At 34.5% G+C, this 25,764-nt stretch overlaps 1 long non-coding RNA gene across 2 annotated transcripts in view; it reads left to right on the top strand.

Annotated features, from left to right (window-relative positions):
• The window catches only part of LOC145248651 (uncharacterized), a 278,909-nt gene that overhangs the window by 143,032 nt on the left and 110,113 nt on the right, over positions 1-25,764 (top strand). The window contains exon 2 of one of the 2 annotated variants that reach the window (XR_013863379.1): positions 14,412-14,531. The exons of the other annotated variant lie outside the window; for it this stretch is intronic. This is a non-coding gene — a long non-coding RNA (uncharacterized LOC145248651). The remainder of the gene's footprint in view (positions 1-14,411; positions 14,532-25,764) is intronic. 2 annotated transcript variants of the gene reach the window in all.

The raw sequence follows: 25,764 nt of genomic DNA, 5'->3' as shown, positions 1-25,764 counted from the left end.
ATCCTGTAGATGCGTCCGGTTTTAAAAAGTGGTGATTGCTATACATATATATATATATATATATATATATATATATATATATATATATATATATATATATATATTGTTATATATGTGTGTATATATACATTTATATTCGTGTATACACACACACATATATATATATATATATATATATATATATATATATATATATATATATATGTATACACATAGGCACGCACGCACACACCCACACACACACACACATATATGTGTATATATATATATATATATATATATATATATATATATATATATACGTGTTATTTGTTATGAACTTTTTTTTCTGTTCAGTTACATTTTTGTTTCAGCTACGCGACCGTTTTTTGGCCGTCATGTTACCTACTCAGATTTACAGAATAGTTCGTTTATGGTGGAATGAAGGACTGAATGATTTCAGGGGAGGGGTGCGAGAAAAGCGGAGAGAGAAAAGGGAGAAGTTGGGAGGCGGGGTACTTGGTCGGTTGGTAATGCTTTAGTTTGTGGGTTCAAGGACATTATGTGGTTGTTGGGGAGTTCATCTCTGGGGTGGCTAAGGACACAGGGATATATGGGGGAGGGAGATATGTAGGGGTAAGAAGAGATGGGTTACATTAAAATTTCGGGTTCTCAGGTTTAGGTTGTTGGCGTCTTGTTAGAAAGATGATTTGTTGGTAAGTATATCTTGACGTGCTGGGTGTTCGCTCAGGCTGGGAGGCGGGGGTGGCTACGATTCGATTCATCTATTTTATTTTTATTTTCTATTTGTTGTTAAGTGCTTTGAGAATGTTAGCGTTGGGCCGTACGCGCGAGCCCACACATGCGCGCATACTCTCACACATACACATAAAGACACGCGCACATGTATAAATACATCTCCGCCTCAACGTGTAAACACATGCGCATATGTATACATTGCTCCCGTTGATGTCAATTGACCTTAAAATGTTAAGTTGAGTACGTGTGCGTAAGTTTGGATGTGCACATATACACACACCCACGCACATACCCCCATATATCCATGCAAGCGTATACATGAGCCTACCTGCGTATATTGATACAGACATACATGCCTCCCCACGCATATATGCAAGCATATGGGCACGAACAGATACTTTTACTCGTGAACACATACATCGACATATACACAGCTTCACGCTCATACATACATACGTGCAGCAGGTACCGGGCACATATACTCTCACATACACATACATATACATAGGTACCTACATATATCGATACCTTCATGTACACACGGACACACACATAGACTCATACATGCATATATACACATACACACATTGGTATAGACATATTCGTTTACATAAATGTAAATATAAATTCCTTCGTGAATATATAGACGTAATACTTTCGTTAAACGTAGATATGGGTATACATAGATGAAAACATAAACTCATTCCTAGGTGCATAGACGCAATATTTTCATTAGTGGAGGTTATTAATGATTTGATGTGGGTGCACACGTGAGCACCGACGCACACACATGCATATACATACACACTTACAGATACACATCCCTCACGCATGCATGCACACACCCATACATGCATAAACGCACACACATATACACACATACATGCACCCATACATACATTTGCAAAGATACACACTTACTCGCACATAAGCAACGATATCTACGCACGCATATACGTACAGATATACAGCGTGACATGTCTAAACATATGGGCATAGGTTCCACACACATGCACCTACATACGCAATAATAAACGCACACGCACTTGGGATAGTGTTCCTATATATACATATAGATTTTAGGGAGGGGTTTGAGGTGGTTTTATTGGGATTAAGTAGTGTAGTTATTTTTCTAAGTTAAGGTATTTGTTTTTTAGGACATTATGTATCGGTTTAGGCGGAAGGCTATATTGGGGCGTCATACTCCAAGGTATATGTCTATGTACATAAGATACTGGTCAGTTATACATTCCAATACGTACTTACCTGTGCAGGTGTAAAACCACATAAGTATATGTAAACAAATTCCCTTGTAAAATCGTGGAGGTTGCATGTAGGGTGTGCTAGGGTTGGGTGGGTGAGTTTGGCTAGGGAGAGGAGAATTGACGCCAATTAATGGGTAGTTATGTGGAAAAAGGTTCTGGGGTGTTTGCGGTTGTTGGTGATTGTGGTTATGTATTATGTTGTTGGATTTATGAGGGTTCTTGTGGGAGAGGGTAAGGTGATCTAGGGTGTAGCGAGAATTGGTTAAGGGGGTTAAGTTGAGTATATGTTTTGGTAATTTGGTGTATAGGTAGGTGTATTAGGTGTATAGTTTAGGTGATTTAAGGTGGTGTTGTCTAAGTGATGTTTTAGAGAGGTGTATAGTTTCTAAGGATGGGGGATTTGTAATGCCTAGAGCGTATGGTGGTTTCCTGTTATGTTTAGTAATGTGTCTTTGTCTTTAAAATTGAACAGAAAAATCGGTAATACAAAATAAACCGCATATTTGCTCTACAGAAGTATTGAGCACTTTCTTCAGGTTTTTAATAATTACCATTTCTACTATATATGTGTATATATATATGTATATATATAATGTGTGTGTCTATGTGTGTGTATTTACAGGCATATGCGTGTGTATATATACACACATATGTATATATATATACACATATGTATATATATACACACATATATATATATATATATATATATATATATATATATATATATATATATACACACACACACACACGAAGCAGTCACTAATTATAAACGCCGGAGCCAGTTCCAGAATAAGGTTTAATGAGTGTATATATATATATATATATATATATATATATATATATATATATATATATATATAAGTACATATATAGATATATATCAATATATATAGATAGTTATATTAATATATATATATATATATTAATTTATATATATATATTTTTATTAATATATGTGTATATATATGTATATGATTGTATACATGTATATGATATATATATATATGTATATATATATATATATATATATATATATATATACATGCATGCATGCACTGCGTCAATCGCTTTCTTGTAGATTTGTAAAATATGAGCATTTCTCTAAATATATGACACAAAAAATAAAATTTGTATAATCAAACGTCTGCTTTAATTGTAGTTATTTATCAAGAGTTTATTTAAATTGATACGCTATTCACAAAGTTAGGACAGTTTATTTTTTATCAAAGAATTTCCGCTCTCCATCGCCGTGTTGCAGGTCTTGTAAAATGTTGTATTAGGACAAAAATACAATCTCTAACCATGAAAACTTTTCTTTTTCGTTATATTTTTCTGATAAAAATATTAAACAAGAGTCCATCCTTGTTGCTTGGCCTCAAATCTTTTTAGTATTCATCGCCACCATATTTTATAAATAATCCTTCTCGTAGATCTTATTTCTAAGAAAGTTCCTATATTATTATATTTCTCGTTTATATATTTATGCATTTCCTCATATCTCATTCCTTGTATGAATGCATACTGTTTCATATACTGTTCACATAAAGGGATATTCATTGCTCTATTAAATACTTCTATTTACATGTGTAAATTATGTGATATATTATATGTTAATATGAGAAATATTTCACGAAAATTTTATTCAAATATCCAATTTCAATTCATAGCTTTGAAATTGGGGAATGAAATACACATGGAATAGAAAGTTATGCTTACTATGGCAGTCATACCAATCTTTCGCAAATATTGCTCTCCTGGCGGATACTTGGCAATCATAGCAATTGCGAAGTCAATGACGGGATGTATTCAAAGATGGTTTGTCGATAAAATTCTATTGGAGATACTATATAGTTATTACAAACACCACATAACAAAACTCTACAAATTAAAAATTCGATATAATTCGATTGTAATTGTCTGATATTCGTCAATGTTTTATATCAATCTTTATCAGACTAAATAATGAAAAGAAAAACGTAACAACAATAACACGAGTGCTATTTCTAATAATAGAAAACAATGAAAAACATGTTCCTAATATAGATGACATCAGCCGCAATAATAAAAAGATAAAATTACTGAAAATGAGATTCTTATATTTGTTAAACTGTGAGAAGTACAGCCGACGATTTTGTTACACAAAAAACTTAAACTGCACAGTGGCCCACGCATTTATGTACATAGTCACTAATTAATGTAGTTGCGCTAGCCTTTTTGAGGCCTTTGTCTTATAGGATCTGAGGTCGTTGTCACTTCTATATGTTTCGCTTCTCTGAAATTGATTAAGTCTTCTCCTGGTAATGTTGACATTAACTGCAATTGCGAATAGGTATCATTTTATTTCTTTAATCTATACAGTCGTTGAGAAACTAAGGAACCTATGCCCTTGTAGCAGAAATAGCAATAACTAACATGAGGGGAAAAAGAGCTGTTGGGTCACCGGTTGGGGGGAAAAGAGAATTCCAAGATGGCGTCCGGGGTTTTTTATTAGCGTTTACCCCATGCAACTCTCGGAAAATCACGTTTCTTTCTCATGTGATTATGCAAATGGATAATTCCCGGCTACTATAAAAGCAGGAGGCTAGAGACGAGTCGGCAGTGTCCTGCAAATTGTGTGTGTGGGTGTTTCTGGCGATTGGAGTGTGTCTTCTTGTACCACGGTTATCAGTGACAGGAATTCCCTCTCTTGTGGAGGTGGGATGTATTGACTATTTTGAAGTTGTACTGTTGCTGACAGAACATTTTTTTTTTTGCCAACTACATTTTTGTTTCAAGGTATTTCGGCCCGAATATGGCGAAGGTGCGGATAAGCAGTGATATTATCAAGCCGTTCTCTGGCGAGGGAGACGTTGTAGCGTGGCTGAAAACAGTGAGACTTGTCGTACAACTTCAGCAGGTGGATGACGTAGCGAGTCTGCTACCTTTATACCTGGAAGGCGATGCGCTGGGCCTCTACATGGAAATGGAGGAGGACGATCAAAAGAACATAGACCAGATTGAGGCTCGATTAAAGGAAGCATTTACTGATGACGCGTTTGCAGAATATAGAAAAATAACTATGGTTAGATGGGCTGGTGAACGTGTGGATGTGTACGCCAACAAAATGAGGCAGTTGGTTGGATTGGCCGGATTCACAGGAGAATTCTTAGTGAGACTCCCAAAATAAATTTTTGTCACTGGATTCCCTGACACCATCTCAATTGCTCTTCAACAGGTGCCGAACATCAAAGCCCTGACCATGGGGGAGCTAATGTCGAGAGCGAGAATTTTGACGACGACTGGCGAACAAAACCAGGATGTGGTTGCGGCCACACGCTCACCCAACAACAGGACCCAGAATACTCCCGTTAACGTGACCTGTTTCAAATGCAATGTTAAAGGCCACCTTGCAAGGGACTGTCGAAAACGTGGAACACGGTGTTGCCGTTGCGGTGAGTGTGGACACTGGGCACGGAACTGCTCGGGAAACGAGCAAGGGGAGGACGCATAAGCGCCAGTCTCCTTCCCAACCAAGATGTGAACACGACGCTCCCGGTGATAAACATTCATGTTGACGGGACGCGATGTTTGGCACTTATTGATACAGGATGCTCCAGGAAAATTTTACATGCAGACTGGTGCCGGTCTTGGAGAAAAACAAACGTAAATGTCAACACAATTGGTGGAATGCCCCATGCGTGTTGCGGTGTTGGAACGGTCTCTGTATCCACTGATGAAGGTGTGTCTGCCAGAGTCAATGTGTTGGTGGTGCATGGCAAGCCACTGGGATTTGACTTGCTTCTAGGGATCGACGCCATAAAAGCTCTAGGAGGTGTCGTTGTCAAGCCTACAGGATCAGTGCGGCGTGGCGCCAGGAAAAGTATTAAATGCGCAGCCATTTCTATCGATGAACCAGATTTCACTGCTACCTTTGACCATCAAAACCGAACGTGGACCGAATCGTGGAAATGGTCTGTGGACCACCCCCCTGAAATGCTGCATAATCGAGTGTCAGAGTACCCTGTGCCAGCAGAAATTCGTGAAGAATACACGCAGGAGGTCCACACCTGGATAGATAATGATTAGCTCGTGCCATACCCAGAAGATAAATTGGGACCCAAAAGTCTAATTCCCCTAATGGATGTGATACAGCAGAACAAAGCCAAAGTGCGCCCGGTGATGGACTACCGGGAGCTTAATCATTACGTAGACGCATTTACGGCCAACGCAGATGTTTGTGCTGCTAAGCTGCGTGAGTGGAGACAAAAAGGTGCTATCGTGTCTCTACTGGACCTCAGAAGAGCATACCTACAAGTCCGGGTCCATGAGACACTGTGGTCATACCAGACTGTGGAAATCGATGGGAGAAAATACTGTCTCACCCGTCTGGGGTTTGGTTTGAATGTGGCTCCCTTGATAATGAGAGCAATTTTCAGCGAAGTACTATATCAGGAAGAAGTTATAAGCCGCGCAGCATCTGCTTACATTGATGACATTTTTTCAATGAAGACGTGGTGCCCGCGACCCGTGTGAGAGAACACCTCGCGCAGTTCGGGTTGGAGTGCAAGAACCCGGAGCAGTTGAAGGACGGTGCGCGTGTGCTGGGGTTGGCAGTCAGGATGGAACGCAATGAACTGCGGTGGAAGCGATGAAATGCAATTCTGGAGGCTCCCAGTATTGTTACGCGACGAACAATCTTTTCCCTGTGTGGTCGACTTGTCGGGCACTTTCTGGTGTGAGGTTGGCTTCGTGTGGCTTGCGGAATACTCAGAAGGAGAGTAAGTTCGGTAAGGAAGGGCTGGGATGATGAAGCAATGGATGCCGTACTATATCGTATGATGTTCGAAACCTTAAAATCTGCGCACCAGAACGATCCGGCACAGGGAAATTGGTGTGTGGACGGCAAAGAGCTGAATGTATGGGTCGATGCTAGCTCCCTAGCAATTGGGACAGCCTTGGAGATGTGTGAAACTGTGTTGGAAGATGCATGTTAGCTGCGACCTGAAGATGACTCTCAACATATCAACTTGGCTGAACTGGATGCCGTATTGAAAGGCATCAATTTGGCTCTCCAGTTGCAGAGCAACGTGCTACACATAAAGGCAGACTCTGTTTGCGTATACCATTGGGTCTCGGACACGCTAACTGGAAAGGGGAGAGTACGCACCAAAGCAGCAAGCGAGATGCTTATTAGGAGGCGATTAAGCACTCTTAAGGAGCTCGTGAAAGATTACGGGCTGACAGTGGATGTGACGCTGGTTCCATCAGTACGAAACATTGCTGAACGACTGACACGAGTGCCACAGCGGTGGTTTGAGTCAAGGAAAAAGAAAAACGGTCTTGACCCAGTGATAGGGGCGGTCCACACAGACGAGCTGTATGAGAGTCAAATCATGGCTATTCACAAAGATAGTGGACATCCGGAGGTGCGACGCACTACCTACTTTGTCAGGAGAAGATGTCCAACCACGACAAAAGCAACTGTCAGAACGGTCATACAGAAATGCGAGGAATGTCAGTCCATTGACCCAGCGCCAGTCAGGTGGGAAAGGGGAAAGCTGGAAGTTAACGAGAATTGGCAGAGAATTGGAATGGATATCACGCATTATGGCACTTTCCATTTTTTAACTTTAACAGACTGTGGTCCATCGCGTTTCTCCATTTGGAGGAAATTGGCAAGGCAGGACTCGGCAAGCGTGATTCATCAGTTGGAGGCAGTGTTCCCCGAGCGTGGCGCGCCGCATCAACTCCTTTTAGACAATGACACAGCCTTCTGCAGCAATATGTTCCAAGCATTTGCATGTAAATGGGGAGTTCACTTGCGATTCCGTTGTGCATACGCTCCAGCCGGGAATGGCATAGCGGAGCGATGTCACCGTACAGTGAAACGAATAGCGGCTAGAATGTGTTGTCCCCTACAGGAGGCTGTCTACTGGTATGACATCACACCAAGAGACGACACATCTCCCTCCACTGCGCCTTCCAACAGGATTTATCAATACGAAGTTCGAGTAAAGGAGACCAATCTCGCAACTGCGTCCCCAGGTCCCAAGAACAGCTTTTACCAGGTTGGAGATCGCGTATGGGTCAAAAGACCGCAAAATCGATGTACCACGAGGTTCGGCAACGGTGAGGTGACCAAGGTGATCAGCCCTCAGTCGATTTTGGTGGGCGGTGTGCCTCGTCACGTGAGGATGTTACCCCTCGCCATTATGTTGTTACATCGGAGGAAGAGGGAGACTCAGACAGTATGATGTCTTCTGAAAAGACAGAGAGTATAATGCAGGGCGGCGGAGAGGATTTTGAGCCATATAATGTACATATGAAGAAGCGGAGGAAGGACCACCCGTCTTGCCTTTACGAAGGAGTACCCGACAGAGACGAATAATGCCCCCCCTGCCCTGATTGTAAAACACCGCCTATGGAGCAGACTGGTGGCAATAATGGCGATGAGGAGGATGACAGGGAGGAAATGCTGCCTCCGGTTCTTCAGAGAAGTACCAGACAGAGACGACTGCCCTCCTGCCCCATTTGTGATCATGAGATCAGGGGGGAGTGTAGCAAAAGAAGCAATAATTAAAGTGAGGGGAAAAAGAGCTTACCTGTGGTACGTCTGTTGTGTCACCGGTTGGGGGGAAAAGAGAATTCCAAGATGGCGTCCGGGGGTTTTTATTAGCGTTTACCCCATGCAACTCTCGGAAAATCACGTTTCTTTCTCATGTGATTACGCAAATATATAATTCCCGGTCACTATAAAAGCAGGAGGCTAGAGACGAGTCGGCAGTGTCCTGCAAATTGTGTGTGTGGGTGTTTCTGGCGATTGGAGTGTGTCTTCTTTTACCACGGTTATCACGGACAGGAATTCCCTCACTTCTGGAGGTGGGCGATATTGACTATTTTGAAGTTGTACTGTTGCTGACAGAACATTTATCCTACATTTTTGTTTCAGAACATTTTATACTACATTTTTGTTTCAGTCCTCTAGCAGCCACTGCCGAAATTTTATCTAATATGAGAAAAGGTGTCTGCCTTTAATACATTGTTTAATCTACCAGGACAGGTAAATAAATAAATATTCAGAATAAACATTTGAGTAAATTCTATCCGAATAAATCATCAACGATATTTAGTTGATTATTTTCTCATCGGACAAAACCAAGTTATCCGTTAAGAAATTCTTATATACCTCCACCTTTTCTGATAATTACAAATGCCACTCTAAATTTCCATATGAGTACTTATAATGTTCTCTACGGCATCAATATATTTGTTCTAGATGGGTCAAATTTTACCAGGAACATTCACCTCAGCAACCCGATTGGCTCTGAAGAACATCAGAATCACCGTACTGAGAAGTTACAAACAGATTAGTTCAAACAATAACAATTTTTTCAATCTTTTTTTTAAAGAAGTATATTTCCCAAAACCTTACGCATCTTCGATAACATTACCAGTATTTAAAAACTCTGCAGATCTGTAACTATTATATCGGTGCAACCGAATAGTTTCCTGTTCGTCTTAAATAATTTGTTTGAGTCCGGGATAAGAAAAGAAGGTGTCAACTCCTTGGCAGCTATTTCAGCTACATGTGATATGGTTTCTGTTGCAAGAGATCAGTTAATGATATGCTGACAGTAATATCAAACAGGATAAGTTACTCTATGGACAATGTTTTCGTCTCTCGAACAATAGTTCTTTGTATATTTAAGTAACTTGATTATGCTTTGCATAAATGTCTTCTTCAACAAGTTTCTTAATACAAGAAAGCTGTACAGTCTTCTAAACACTAAACTTCTCTCTCCCCAAATATATTATCCAAGTAGTTCTTGATTGTCTAAAATCCAAAGCTCCCATTGTCAACGTTGAGGTCATAAAGGGATTAATCTCGAATCAACCTCTCTTCTTTATCTTCATCAAAGGTCTTCCAATTTACAGTCATGCCTTCACATCTAGAAACGACGGCAAACTGATTTACTTATTCTAAATTTATACGCAAGTTTAACGAAAATCCAGTTTACAGGATTCTTTCCAAAAACTGTGTATTTGCCTAGCACTGTCATTTTCCTGCTCCGCCATATAATTATCAGATCGTCTTAAAGATTAATTTCAATACATTTCTATTGATCTGCTAATTAAGATAATATATATAGCATTTTTTCGTGGCTTACCTAACTATTATTCTTGAGCTGGCTTTTTAGAAGTTGTGGATATTTAAAAGTATAAAACAACGCATACCGCACGTTTCGTCTCCCAACTGCGCATATATATGTAAATGTAGTCAGTAAATTGAACTCCAAGCAACTTGGTCAAATGTGACACCAACTTGGATTATGTGTCTTCATACATATACCTACGTATAAATAATTAAGTACGTATTCGTCCAAAAACTCACATAACGATCTTGGGAATTTTACATATATTATTCTCATGTACTATTAAACAAATAACTACTGGAATATATCTAACGTCTATACACATGTACATCGATCTCATATATTTCCACTCTTTATATTTCCTTTTTATTTTTTTATTTATATCTTTCTCTAACTATGTGGGTATATATATATATATATATATATATATATATATATATATATATATATATATATATATATGTACATATGCACACACACCCGCAAAGAAACACACACCCATATATATATATATATATATATATATATATATATATATATATATATATATATATATATATATATATATATATATATATATATAGTATTGATTTTGCAGAGAGAGGACTAATCTTAAGATTCGAAACACAAAGGTAAAATATGATTAAACCGTGCTCTTAAATCAAGGGTCTTACACACGCTTTAGGAAACGTCTACATTGGATATATATATATATATATATATATATATATATATATATATATATATATATATATATATATATATATATATATATATATGATATCAGTATATGATGACTTTTATATGTTTAAAGGTTTAAATGTTTACTATAAAAGACCGAAGTGTCATGGTAGTGTTGCAAATTTCCATAATAACCCTCGAGCGTCAATCAGCGATGTTCTCAGGCGAGCAATAACAGTTTTGTTCACACGTACAGCCATCGATTGTCGCTTAACGTGACACCGAGGTGTATTACTTACACATATAATCGATGACTTATTTCTCTCTGGTGACGGGATAAACATCGGTTATGTTTTGTTGCTGGTGCGTTTTGATCTATGAGATAACACGTACTTGGAAAAGCAAGGGCCAAAGGAGAATTGGCATACAAGCATGCCTACATAAAAATAGTTATCAGGTCAGATTTCCTCCACATAAATCTCCACTACACATGGGCGAAACATATGGCGACAAAGCTATATATATATATATAAATAAATATATATATATATATATGTGTGTGTGTGTGTGTGTGTGTGTCTGTGTGGGTGTGTGTATAGTGGTGGTTGCAGTGCGTCCCTATGTTTCAGGAAATTAAATAGGGATCAACGAATAATTCTCCCTCTTATATTTTATTTGCATCGAAACCGATGCTATCCTTTTTTAATCCGATATGTAGATGGTCCCAACTAGTAAGGACTAGACCGTGTGGGACCTTTTTATACGTCTCTACTTGAAACAAGGCTACAATAATAGGGACTCACGTTGCACTGTGGATGATTTTCTTTAGATTTTATAAGATCATCAGTATTTAATGATTTGATATTTCTTTTACAATTCAAAATTAAGTATCATGGTTTAATTGTATTGTAAATAGAATCATTCAGTTCCAAAACGTCCGTGTCATATTCAAAGTCTATATGCTGATTATGTATCTCAGTTTTTCTGCTTGTAAGGTAATTATTCTTTTTTTTTCAAATTTACTTGTAATATTAGACTCCATAAGGTGTCTATCCTAGACAAATCGGCAATTTTTCTTTCAAAGAACTTTTTGTGTATACTTTATGAATCGGCTGTGGATGAGTGAATCGGATAAATACCTCTCTACTATTATATAAACATGGTTTTGCGTTAGTGTGCCAGTTCTTTTTTCAAAGATCCCGAAAATGCTGATCCTATATTATGCAAATTTTACACAAAGCTTATTTAAACGTATGGCAGTGTTCTTATTATGTTATCTAAAAATAAAAACTAATGCAAATTATGTATATTGATTTTTTAATGTTTTTTTTATTATCATTAATTTAATAAGAACATATTCACGAACATATCTCCGAAATTAATTGTTCTATTTATATTTTAATCAATGTATATATTTCAAGTTTAAATAAATATATCTAGTGATGTTTTTCAATTTCAAATTAATGTATTCACTCCAATTTACAATCAGTGTATCTATTTCTATTTCAAATAAGAATATATGCTTCAATTCCAAATGAATGCATCTAGTTCAATTTCAAATTAATGTATCTACTGTCATTTAAAATAACTGCCAATTATTAAATCTATTTGAATTTCAAATTAGCGCATTTACTTCAAATTCAAATACATGCATCTATTTGAATTTAAAATTAATGTGTCCATTCACATTCAAAGTAATGCATCTTTCTAATTTGGATGATTTTATAAATTTCAATTTTCAATTCATGTAGCTATATCAAATTATTGTATTTATTTTCATTTTTAAATTATGTGTCTATTTTCATTTTAAATAAATGTATCTATTTAAATTTCAAATTTACGCATCTATTTTAATGTCCAACTTGTTTTGCTATTTCAATGCGACATGCGTTTATATATTTCAATTTAAAATTCAAGTATCTACTCAAAGTTCAAATTAACGTATCAGTTTCAATTTAAAATTATGTATCTATTTCTATGTCAAATTAATGTATTTATTGCTACTGCAAATTACTGTGTGTGTTTTTTCGGTGTAATATTACAGTAGTTTCTTTAATTTATAATTGATGTATCTATTCTAATTTAAAATTAGTGTTCTTATTTCAATTTCAAATGAGTGTTTCTATTGCCATTTCAAATTAATATATCAATTTCAAATTCCCTATTATGTATATCTTTAAGTGAATACATTCACTTTCCAATCTGGTATCTATTTCAATTTTGAAATAATTTATCTATTTAGATTACAAATTACTGTACTATTTAATTTTAAATAAATATATCTATTTCAATTTCTAAATTCATGTAGCTTCTTTCAATTGCAAAATAATGCACTTATTTCAATTTAAAATTATTGTATCTTTTTTAATTTCAAATGTATATATCTACTTGGAGGTGGATCAAAAAAGAAAAAAAAAGATTTTGGGGGAAGGTAGGTTCGAAAACCAATATTAAAAATACGAACTAAAACAAAAATAAACAGTGGAAAAAAAAGCTTTTTGTAGGTGTGTGTTTTCGGGATAGGTCCAAAAACTATGTTAAACTTCTTTTTAAAAACCAGAAAAACAAATAAAAAGCGAACATGATATAAAAAGAAGAAAAACTAAAATAAAAAATAGCGTTGGTTGGTAGGATCGAAACCAGAACATTACGAGGAAAAAAAAATTGATAAATTACTGCTCGCCCACGAAACGATAGTACATGAAACGAATTCCAATTTAACGTTTTAAACGCACAAGTAGTAGGTGTGCGGCCAATTTAGGTGAAAGGAAATCAAATTCCGCAGTTAATTTTTACTGCCGGATAGTTCTTTTTTTTAACCAAACTTTGTCTGGTTCTGTTTCCGTAACGTGTTGTGAAAAGCAGCTTCCCCATTTCTTAGGGGAGTGTCCAAATGAAAGCAAACACCCATTTATTTCTGGACGCTCCCGGCCCCCTAGGCCGCGCACTGTACCTTAGTTGCACATCAGTTTCGCTTTTACACGAAAGGCGAATTTACACGAGATGGGGACAGAATTCGCAAGAATTGTGAAAAATTCGACGTAAATAAATCTAGACGCGATGCATGGTAAGAAATCCTAGATATGATTACCTAAAGCGTATATAAACAGTTTTAAGACATACATTAACAGGTTTAAAATAACAGCTAAAACATGATTAGAAGGAAAACAGGTTAATAAATTTTACCTCTATTACATGAGATAATTAGTTTATTAAAACTAAAATTATGCTACCATTCATGCATGCAAACAAAATAAATATAAAACCCTCCAGTAAATCTAAAATTGTATCTGAGTTAAAAAGCGGAACCCATTTTTTGATATTTAATCGTGGTAAGAAAACTATGGAGTTTCATTTGAAGTGACTACTCTTTTAAATTTAAATAAATCAACTTGTAATTCGAGACAGAGGATACCTACTTCCACTCTTAAATGGAGAAAACATATCTTCTATATTTGTTTGGCCAAAGTTTTTGTGGGATTATGTTTTTTTTTTTTTCAAAACAAGTTTCCTAGGTGTAACATGATTTAAATTTATAAACTGTATTTGGATATGTTTTCATCCCAGTTAATATTCATATTTATCTTTTCAGATGGATTTACAGAAAATTAAAATTTGGTGTTTTAGGATCCGTTGAATACTGTGATTACTAAACTGATCAAATAGGCAGTATGGAGGTTTACGTGTTTCCAGCTTGATCTCGTGTATAAAGGTGAGATTAAATGTAAAAGTAAAAGAAAAGGTGACAAGAAAAATATATATTTATTTATATTATCTTTAAAATTAATCTCTGTACTAATATTGAAAGAATAACTGCTAGAAGTATTTATAATCAAATATTATTTAACAATAGTATAATTTGTTAGTAAATGCAAAAAATACAATGTGTATATATATATATATATATATATATATATATATATATATATATATATATATATATATATATTGACTGCGTTCAAAAACAGCCTACAGAAACTGGACTCTGATTTATGAAAGTATGATAGGTTATGAAAAGGAAGGCTAAAGAGATAACTTATAATGTGGGGGTATCAACACCAAAGCAAAATGTGAGGAAAGTAAAAATAAATAGATAAACCGCTTAATTTATTATACCATACATGTTCACACTGACACAATTATCACAATATTCTGTAGATCTATATAAAAAAAGACCTTGTTAAACTTTGTGACTTATTACCATTATATGGAGGTCACGCCCGAACGAACCGCTCATAAATTTATTATACCATATTTCTTCAAACTAAAACACAATTATCAAAGTATACTACCGCAGAAAGATATGAAAAGTATTTATTAAGTTTTGTGCCAATTCAATTCCATGGAGGCCAGACGCGAACGCAGACTCCACAAATTTATTATACCATCCCTATTTAAGTTAACACATACTTATCAATTATGAACATTTATATTAAAAAGACTTTAAACGTTCTTTCAAATTTTTTAATTTTTTATTTCCATACTTTGTGGACCAGGCGCGTACGCTGTCCCCACAATTTATATGAATCATCATTATGTAAGATCCAACATACACATTTCTGGGTCTCGATATATCTTTTATCATTATATGTGATCAGTTTTCTATAATAGTCAACCATATTTGAGCCTATTACTGACCAAACACACTTACATGCGTCCAACTTTATATATATATATATATATATATATATATATATATATATATATATATATATATATATATAAACATATATATATGTATATGTATATATATATTGTGGTCAGGGCATGTCATATGCTACTGGTACCATGTAACCCAGTACTACCTGCCTCATGGTCGGGTCCCCGGCGACTAAACTGGTTCCCCCAACAGACTTGTTTGGTGTGGAGGGCGGCTAGTCTCCCTGAAGGATTAAAAACAAGACTTTCCAAAGGGCGAATGAACTCTTTTTCTGGGTCAACGGCCAACTAGCACCGTGTATATTTGTGTGTATGTGTGTGTGTGTGTGTGTGTATGTGTGTATACGTGTATTTGGGTAGAGAGGGCTCCCGTAAGCCGTGGTGAAGGCAACCTTTCTAGGAGAAGCAAACCTCTGATTTAAAAAACATAAAGCGGAAGACCAGTACCCGCATTAAGCTAGTCTGCAGTTTAATTTGTTGCTGGCTAGCTTGCTCTTGCTTGTTGCTGGATCTCAACATTTTGAACCGAGAGAGAGAGAAAGAGAGACTTAGCTGTCGTACAAAGCTAAGACTCTGTAACATTATCTTTGTATAGATACTACCTCAGGCATCATGGACTTTAAGTGTCCGAGGGAGTGGCACTCCTCTGACAAGACGTTGAAATCATCATATATATATATATATATATATATATATATATATATATATATATATATATATATATATAAAGCCCCCCTCTTGGGTGGAGCACTATCGTAAATAATCTTACTCGCTACTTAATTTAGCTGAAAAAATGCGATGCTACCGGTTTGTTTACAAACAAACGTTTGAGCCCTTTACGAGTGGCGGACGGATGTTTATTTAAATAGACATTCGGACAGATTAATTACGACCACCGCTTCCGTAGTCAAAGGGTAGAGCTGCCGACTGTCATCACGACGGTTCCAGGTTCGATCCTCGACTTGGGATAGGAATTATTCTAGCGGCACTGATGAGTTGTGAAACAACGAAACAGGGCTTCTATGTCGATAACTAAAATATATTTTATAAAGCCCCCCTCTTGGGTTGAGCACTATCGTAAATAATCTTACTCGCTACTTAATTTAGCTGAAAAAATGCGAAACAGGAGTGTATGTCGATGACTAATATATATATATATATATATATATATATGTATATATATATATATATATATATATATATATATATATATGTATGTATATATAGATGATAATCCTGGAAACACTCCTGCCAATGCCCGGCTCTTGAATTTAAATGCTTATTTGTTTCTCATACACATTTATATATGAACAATAATATTACAATTAAATGTTAAATCGAGGGGATTAATCTGAAATACTGTCAAACGATACCCTGAGGAAAGTGTACTGATTTGATAGAAGACAGCGTGGTACAAAATTGTAAATAGTATGCAAAAGAATACAGTAAAAGACAGGTCTTTATCTATTACAAAGTGAAAACATCTGAATTGAAATAAAGATTCTTGACAAATAATGGTGCAGAATTTTATGTTCATGAAGAAGTTGGTGTTGTTGGGCATAACTTCAGTAGAGTATACCGATGGCAAATATGTTACTATGGTTTAAAAGTGCAACTCTTAGAAAATCAATGCCAAAATCTTCACACAATTGGATTACTTTGTACAATAACAACCTACTTTTCCGAGCCTCTTATACACAATAGATATTTGACAAAAAACATACAACTCTGGGGAAATTATTCCGAAACGATTCTTATGATTCTCACCTATTAGCAATGGTTTCGATTCAATTTTTAAATTGATGTACATCATCTCATTTGTATGAATGCACAGAAGGTATTTCTAGAAGTAAAATTAACTCTAGAGATGTAGGCTTGCACATTGAATTTTTAATTTCGCACGATAGCTCATATTGCTTATGAGACCCATGTTTAATAACTTCTGGTGGAAAACATAAAACGTTTAAATGAACTTCCTTTTTTTAGGAATTTTACTTTAAATCGTATTGGTTAAAAATTTAAAGCCCTATTAACTTCCACTGACAGCAAGTGCATGTGTTTGAAATGGTGGAAAGGAGTAAAGAGAACACTTATAGAATGAAAAGCATCGCATAAAGTTATATGTATTCTTTTTATTATCTGAAAACTTTATATATTCAATAATAAAATCTAAGTAATATGAAGTAAAACATTAAGTAGGCAATTATTTATCTGTATAGAACTTCATTCTTATTAATCACATCAGTTTTAAAAAAATGTTATCTCATTTGACGATACTTAATACAATAGTGCAGTATTCCCATTAAAAAAAATGATGTTCATATTTTTTTAAGAAATGCTGGGTAAACCAGAGAAAAGAATTTAAAAATACCAACAATTAATTTGTATGCAGACAACTATATACACATAGTAGATTTAATATTATATGTCTCATTTTAACTACCAATAACGCCAGATACTATTTAATCTCCGCTCCTAAATTAATGATAAATGGAAGCATATAATAAAGGGTTTGAACGGTCAGTCAACTTAATAGTAGAAGTCTCACAAACAGTAAGTTGTTCAAACGCAAGCGATCAACACATTACACCAAAAGTATAGAGTTAGACATATCTACACATGCCTCGTTCATGTAGCAATTTGAGTATTCATATTAAACTCTAGGTAAATTCTGTTAGATGTTCTCCTATTAGTTTGGCCTATATAACAGTGAAAATATTTTTTTATATATTCAAATATTATTGCTGTCAGTATATGTATTTACGTTATCTTTACATCAAACTATCTTGTTTGAGGATTTTGTTAATGTTTATTTAGTTTGCATGTTTCATATATGTAGTAACGAATCCCCCAACCCACATTTATGAAGTGATTTGCAGAATTACTGAACACCCTATTAAGATACACATAAATATTATTTAATATAATGCATTAATTGCAACCTGAAAATGTTGTATTTTTAATTGTGATGAATAGTAAGTAACCAGAAGAAGGTATATAACGAGTTTCGGCCGTAACTTACACGGATAAAATTACATGTGGCAATTTATTGAATTTATTTTTAAGATGCAATCTAGTTGCACAAAATATATTTAGCATTTTAAAATTAAACTAATTTTTTTATATACTTTTAGAACAGAAATGTCAGTAAAGAAATATAAAAACACAAAACATTTATCAATGCAATGCTGAACACTAAACATATTTTATTAATTTATATGTAAATAGAGTTTTTTTCAAAGCCATACTCCATGAACATTATTATTACTACTGCCAGATTTCCCTCCATGTGTTTTTGGCAAACGAGCAGTTACGTTAGTAACAGGAGCTCCACGATCAATATACTACTGTAAGGTAAGACATCATTGCAAACTGACAAATGTGTTTTGACGACGATTGAAACTGCCCTATTTCTCCAATTATATATATATATATATATATATATATATATATATATATATATATATATATATATATATATATATAACCATATATCGATTATATCCACTATATGACGCATTCACTCCTTTATTGAATTTCCATTTTAGTAATAATGTTATTAATAGCAAGAGTAAAATGTCAATATATTCAACTTTGACACATTGAATTATACGATTGAATTATACGGCACAGGAAAAGTGAGATTTGATAAGGCTTCAATATTACTGTTTTTGTTGAACTAAAATAATATTTCCTTGGAAAAATTGTTAGGTTTTGTACATTGATATTTAAGACACCGGCGATTTTTATTCAGCGTCTCTCCTACAAAATGTTCAGAAAGTGTGGAACTTCGGATCTAATTTTGGGTCTACTACTGAATAAGCTTATATTTTCGGTATTTTTTTTATATTTTACGAATTAATATAACTAAACCTCACACCCACGCACCCACCCACACACACACACATATAACGCACACACACGCACACGAACCTCCACCCCCCACGCATATATATATATATATATATATATATATATATATATATATATATATATATATATATATATATATATATATATATAAAGAGAGAGAGAGAAAGAGAGAATATATACGAGGTGCCTACAATGAGTCTACATAATTTTTTGTGAAATCATAGAAACTGGCGGATACCCTTGAAAATGCAAATATTTTTTGTATTCATCTTATCCGAGGACTGCGAAAATGATATGGGTGTAGGTCTATATGAACAGCTTAAGCAGGAATTCAAATGAACTCTACTAAGCCTTTCTTGTGATATTTAAAAATACAATTTACAAGGATGATAAGCTATAACACACTAGAGAAAAAAATCGAATTTTTCAGACTGCTATTTGAGTTTATTAGAGTTTATCAAGAGTGAGTTGATGCGCATAGTTACAAAAAGGAGGATAGGACAAAGTAAGGGCTACAGTAGATACATATCTCAGCGTGAACGAAGCAATTCCAGCACCCATAAATTGTTGTCATGGGTGTAGGCGAAAGAGAAATGCCGCGCCTTAAAGTAAAAATAAGTGCCCGCTATCGAACGAAAAACAGTTTAATAGGCAGACACCCAATAAGTGGGTAGTTGAAACTGGCGTAATCTGCCAACTGCCAAGAAACTGTAACCGAGAAATACGGGGGCAGTGTTCACACCTGACCACATTGAGACGCGGCAACGGTTGTCCAATACCACCCCGGTATATGCATTACTGACGAAAGGCTCAACTAAACCGCTCAGCGTAGGCAAAAGATATACACAGTATTGGTATATGTAGGGGCTGGGTTGTCTACAGTACACACTATGGGTGTAAATTAAAAAAAAATACAGATAAATTATATTCACAGAAGGTGAATCAATACAACTTGAGAATGAATAGAGAAAAATCACTGAATTTTCGAGTGTGAGTGCAAATATCTCACAACGATTTCTTTCTGGTACATGACTTGAATAATGGTGATATTAAGGCATGATTCTGTATAATGATTAAACAACTCTCGGATTTAAACGTGCGTATATTGCATAAGAAAACATAAATGTGTCCCTCCACTGACTCGTTTACAAACTACGGTTGTACTGAACTCCAAATGTGTTTATACGTGTAAAAGTAGGACAATGTAAAACGTTCGGAGAAAAAGTATCAACATAAGTCCGGGATTCATAAGCCGATATACTTATAAATATATTACTAGTGCTATTGTCACGGCAAATTATTCAAGGATGGTCCCCATTTTTATTATGAATGGAACAAACCAGCCAATTAAACCGAAGCGTTGACGCCCGCTAGCAAAACTCTAGGAGGCTGGAAGCATAATTAGTATATTATAAGCAAAAACAATTAAGGGCAAACTTTACGATAAAGAACTTGAAGACGCAGAGGTTCGAGAAAAGTTCGGAAAATATCCCATGCCTCTGATACACAGAAACAAGGACGTGTTCACTAATCCTAATAAGTATCTTGGAATTACAGATGCTGTAAATTGAGACACCGAGAAACATCCACCCATAAAAAACACATATCGCACACATCTAAGCAGAAACATTGATGGGTTGCTTAAAGCAGGAACTATAGAAAAAGCTAGGATTGCGTACGTTTGCTGTATAGTATCGATTAAAATAAAAGATAGTACCAATTAAAATAAAAGATAGTATCAATTAAAATAAAAGATAGTATCAATTAAAATAAAAGATGGTATCAATTAAAATAAAAGATAGTATTAATTAAAATAAAAGATGGGATCAATTAAAATAAAAGATAGTATCAATTAAAATAAAAGATGGTATCAATTAAAATAAAAGATGGTATCAATTAAAATAAAAGATGGTATCAATTAAAATAAAAGATAATATCAATTAAAATAAAATATAATATCAATTAAAATAAAAGATGGTATCAAGAAGTTTATGCGGATTTCACGAACGTGAATACATTGACAAAAATTAACGCTAAACAACTTCCTGTTATGTAGGATTTTCTGCCATTTCTTTGTTCGACGAATTATTTTTCTACTAAGATCTGAAATCAGATTACTGGCAGGTAGATTTAGACCAATTTATTTCGCATAAAGGGACATTTTCATTTTAATGTTGAAACGTTTAGAATTGCAAATGCATCCGGGCTTTTCTGAGGGCTAATGATCATAGTGCTACAGAGCCAGGAACATGACGCATTAACGTACTTTGACCTGTGACACAGCCGAAAATCATCTCAAACCCAATTAGAAGATGTTTAACAGTTGGAGGGAATATCATTTTAAATTAAATCAGTCGAAATGCGAGTTTGTTTTTGTTTTTTTTTCAAAGAAGAGGCATATTACTTGCAAATTTCAATTAGTAGAGAATAAATACGGTCTGGGTTGGATAAAATAATAAGGGATGCTGTATCGAACTGAAACACAATGATGGAAGTCCATGTTTTTATTGGATTGTGCGAATTTTATGAGATCTATCCCCGAGTTTTTAGTATTACCAGACTATAAATATACTTTACTAGGAAATGTGCGTGATTCGAGTTGAGTGATGAATGACAGGCTGCTTTTTAACACTAAAGAGAATATTTGCTAAGTTGGAGACTCTAGCACACACCTGAGAGTATAATCTATACGAGGATGGCTCGGATATCACGGTAGACGCATGTGTGTATACAGCGTTATACGACGATGCTGAATAGTAAAGAAAAGGAGAATGAATAAATAATAATGAATCTAAAAAAAAAATACCTTAATTGCACCCAATCAAACAAAAACAGAAAACTACATTAAAATGAAATTATTCTTATCCTTTATTTAGTTCCCTACGATTCAGAATATTGCTTAAAAAAATGTTAATTTTTTTTTAAATTGCCACATTAGCTCTCGTGATTGTTCCTAGGAAACAGTTTAGTGTACTTTTTAGCAAATAGGTACTAAGAAAACTGCCTTTAATTATTTCATCTTCTCCGATTTTAGGAACTAGTCTTGATGCGTTTAAATATAAACCAAGTGCGCCTGAGAAATTTACAAAACAAATACGAAACTATTTCGTTTCTTTTGTTTTTTTGTTCTAATTTAAAGTAACATTAAATGAACCCTAAATATTGGGTTTGTTCTGTCTGTTTTTATTGTGTACAAAAATCATAAATTTATTTGACTATCAGCATTCCTTGTTCAAAGCGCTCTCAACAAAGCCCCATCAGTTGTGCAAGTTTATAGATATCTATTCTTAATAAAGACTTACACCACACTATTCTATTTAAATTATGATGATCACAAGCACTCATGAAGCATCATAATAAACATTTCAATACTTTTGGGGTTTTATTTTTGAGTAAAAAATGAAACTTGCTCCGAAACCATAGCAATTTCGTCCACAATACATTATTTAATCTTCTGAACTTGACACTATCTGGTTTTATTCATGTTTAATTTAAAACAGTTTACGTCTGTTTTATTAATAATAATATTAACTTGAATGAATTCCTTGGTTTAGAGTTAACAGCTTAGCTATATTTTTGTAATCTTTTTCAGTTCAAGGAAAATATAACTAATAGCAAAACCGTGGAAATGAAAAGGACGACAATATTTCTTTCACAAAAACTCACATTTGAACAACTATTTTATATAATCGTTGTGTGAATATTTTTATTTTTTGTAGGCATATGTAGTGTAGACATAAGAGCAATCTGTTGCATGGAATGTCCATGGACTGAAAAATTATCATTATTTTTACAGAAATAAAACAGCTTAAAATGTTATTTGCCTCTGTCTTTAATAGACAAATGTTTGTATTTTTGTAGTAAACACTGTGTTGCCTATTTTCTGTTTTATGAATCTGCCAAAATCACATTAGCAAAATGTAAGGTAATCTTGATGATATTAATCTGTTTTCTATGAAAAATAGAACTGAGGGAAACCATCTACATCCTTTCCAATAAATCCTGAGGTACATCAACATGTTTCTCGTCAATTGAAGAACCCCCTATGCCATACATTAATACATTATGCGTAAAAAACGCTTACATAGGTATAAGTTCTGTCATTTATTCAGATCATAAATTCCTCAATTACTTGTAAACTTACCTGACAGAATAAACATGTAATGATAGATTTCATGGCTTCTGACATCAACGTTCTAATTCCTAACAAGTTCAGACCTTGAAAAGTCTATAAATTACACGCATTTTCCCGAGCAGATGAGTTGAATAAGCCCACACTAGCAAAATCCGACATGTTACTAAAGCAAAGCGAAGATGTAGAATAGGTGAGTTTAAAACTCAGTAAAGAAAAGAATGCCAAAGATGCTGAAAGAAAAATGTCATAATTTCAAAAACAGCTAATTATATCTCGCATTTGAACGAATATATAACTGAGAAACTGTATACGACGCCCCACCTTAGAGCAATACCACTTGCACAGTGTCAAGATAAAAATGGACTCATGTCGAGCAATAAGAGATAAAAAAAAATTGCATTGTGAATAATAGGGAAAATGCAGCGATTATTTCATGAAATATGGATATCCGATTGAGTAGGGGTAAGATAATGCCTTTGGTCCATTCGCTTAAGTGTCAACCATATTCGTATCTAATAACCTTGCAAAAATGGAGCGGAGCACTTAAGTGACACAAAATTGCAAAACATTGTCTTAGATAATCTCACCTAACAGTTGATGAGCCGTGGGGAGAAAAAATGGATGGTGGACTAAACAATGATTAGATAAATAAGTGTTTCTTTAAGTAAACCCAATGATGCTATCTGAAAAATAAATGAACAACAAAGTCATAGAAATAGGAAAGAATGGTATGAACAGTAGATTAGTCAAATATTTCAAAAGATGAAGTTTTAACGGAAAGAGAACTATTGACGTAGAAATAAGCGCGAGAGTTATGATTGGGAGAATTGTGAGAGAGAATAAAATATAAGAAAATGTGAGCGGAAAAACAACCTACAGAGAAAAAATATATATGTATAAAGTTATCTGTGAAGAAAATAAACAGAAACAACTGTTATATATGTTATATAAATTATCAAATAGCATGAAATTATTTACTACTCAAATAAAAAAGAATATCCCGTTTCAGTTTGATGAATTTTAAGACTCGAGACCAACAAAAGATTATGAAAACTCTGGTTTGGACTTGCGATGATTTTACTGGATTTATAAATAATTTTAAAATTGAAACTCTATTCTTGCACAACCAAGCCGGAATTCTTCAACAGTTCTTCAGTGAAATGTCTGAAAATACTGTAAAAAAACACACACACGTACGTTTAAAATGTTTACTGAGTTTCCCTTTTCTACGCAGTAAAAGATTGCTTAAATATTTCAAAAATACATTAGAATTCCATAATTTTTACGAAAAAAAATGGAAGAATAAAAAAGGTAAAGAAACACTAACGAGAAAATATGAATGAGAATATCGAACATATTATTAATTACCACATTTTATTTGGAATGGATTATGCATGAAACCTTGCGTGAAATTTTGAGTTTTTAGTTTTAGTTTTTTTATTAACTTAGGCAGGTTTTATAACATCTTTAGAATAGTCATTAGAACAAAATGGTGTGTCAGCGGGTATCTAAAAGCGCATTTGAGCAGAAACTGAAAGATGAGATTGATAACGAAAGTAATAGCAACAGTATCATCGTTTCAGGGCGTGTTCAATTTCGGAAAGGTGTGCAGACTGGCATTAGGATAGAAACACAAAAGAGAAAAATTCACACCGTTCCGAAGAGCTAAAAAGATTTGAACTCATATATACATAAGAGAGGGAGGGAGGGGGAGAGAGAGAGAAAGGCACGTCTAGAATAACTAAGTACGACAATTGCTAAGAAAAACTTTAACATTTATTATTCTTTATTTTAAGCACAACATTCTACCTACCTGATTTAACACTTATCCTCGAACTTGTAATTAGTTTCATAGAAAGCCTTTACAAATATACAAATGCCATGTACTCGTATTTCCGACACTTTACTCATTATGTGAACGCATATGTCAAATCTCTGACGCAAAAAATTGTAATGCCAATTTAGATGTATTATATATCTTACTTTATCAATCTCTTTCTCTCTCTATATATATACATACATACATAAATATATAGGCATGTATGCCTACACACACACACACACACACACACACATATATATACAGTTAATCTATATAAATACACACAGACACACATATATATTTACATACACACACGTGTATATATACACGTGTGTGTGTGTTTGTAGTATTATACCAAGAATAAGGTCATCTTAATAAGCATTAGTATTTTTGTACAAAAAATTTCAATTACTGCACCTAAAATACTGTTAATTTCAAAGGCTGCAATGCTTAAAA

Source organism: Euprymna scolopes, chromosome 27 (genome assembly GCF_053919585.1).
Source record: "Euprymna scolopes isolate OS-2025 chromosome 27, ASM5391958v1, whole genome shotgun sequence".
NCBI classification, from domain to species: domain Eukaryota; kingdom Metazoa; phylum Mollusca; class Cephalopoda; order Sepiida; family Sepiolidae; genus Euprymna; species Euprymna scolopes.
Note: the sequence above shows the minus strand (reverse complement) of the source record. Positions and strands in the feature narration are given on the sequence as shown.